The sequence below is a fragment of the Dipodomys spectabilis genome, unplaced genomic scaffold (assembly GCF_019054845.1).
Source record: "Dipodomys spectabilis isolate Male_0828 unplaced genomic scaffold, ASM1905484v1 ptg000193l, whole genome shotgun sequence".
NCBI classification, from domain to species: domain Eukaryota; kingdom Metazoa; phylum Chordata; class Mammalia; order Rodentia; family Heteromyidae; genus Dipodomys; species Dipodomys spectabilis.
In genome coordinates, this window is record NW_024870870.1 from 1,059,104 (window position 1) to 1,060,339 (window position 1,236).

Genomic DNA, 1,236 nt, shown 5'->3' on the forward strand with positions numbered 1-1,236 from the left:
GTGACCTTGCCATCCCCAGCCTGCCAGATGTGAACAGAGATGATTCACAGCACCTGCACTAGAATCTGGGAGATTCAGAGAACCGGGATGCCTCAAGGATCCTTTCTCTGCAACATGAAACTTGGGGGCCGGATGTGGTGGACCATCCTATCTGGCCCCAGGGGGAGGAGAGGAGGCCCCTTGAGCCAGGCTTTCACCTCACGTGCCTCATTCAGACCTGAGGGCAGAATTGAGTGCCAAACTGTGGATTAGCCTCTGGACAAATTTTTTTGAGAAGAGAGGCATCGCAGAGGCCCCAGAATCCAGCGAGTACATCGTGGCTCACATCCTCAGAGCCAAAAGAGTTAAGTGCAGTGGCACCAGGAGGGCAGGACGAGGGAAGAGGGAGAACTGTGGAAGAGCTACTTCAGGCTTCGACACCTTCCCCACCAACACCTCCACCCCCAGGATGCTTACCTGAGTTGGATGGGAGTTTTCTGTAATATTGTCATAGAGAGATGCTCATTTATTTATCCAACAAACCATTACAGTGAGTGCCAGGTCCAGGCGGTCATAGACAATGAAAGGTTCCAGTGCTGGTTCCACAGCACATGAAGAAATCTTGGTTTGAGCTGGATGCAGGTGCTTCACACCTGTCATCCTAGCTACTTAGGAGGCTGAGATAGGAAGACTGAGGCTTAAGTCCCAGGAAGAAAAGCCTGTAAAACTCTTATCTCCAACAAACTACCAAAAAGTAAACACCAGAATTGGATGAGTGGCTCAAGCCTTGAGTTGGCCTTGAGTAAAAAGGCTCAAGGACAGCACCCAGGCTCTGAGTTCAAGGCCCAGGAGTGACATAAAGAAAGGAAAGAGAAAGAGGAGGGTAGGATGGAGGGAGTAAAGGAGGAAAGGAAGGAAGAACGGAACATGCAAGCCTTGGTTTGGAGTCCTTGAATCAAGGGAGCCAGCCATTCACAGTCTCTGTGGGGACAGTTTCAGAGCCTAAAGCCAGTATGTAAGACCAAGCCACTGACCCCTCAGCAACTTCATGACATCCAGAGCTGTGTGGTTGCCAACTGCAGAGGGAAACAGCCTTGGGGAGACCCTAGGGCTCAGGGTGTGTCACCAAATTTCAGTCTCCCCTGGCCCACCGAGTTTATTTTCTAGTCAGATAAGAAGAAATTGTCCAAGGGATAGGGAAGTATAGGCTGAGGGAGTGTCAAGAGGTGGGTGGCAAGGGATAAGCAGGAAGATGAA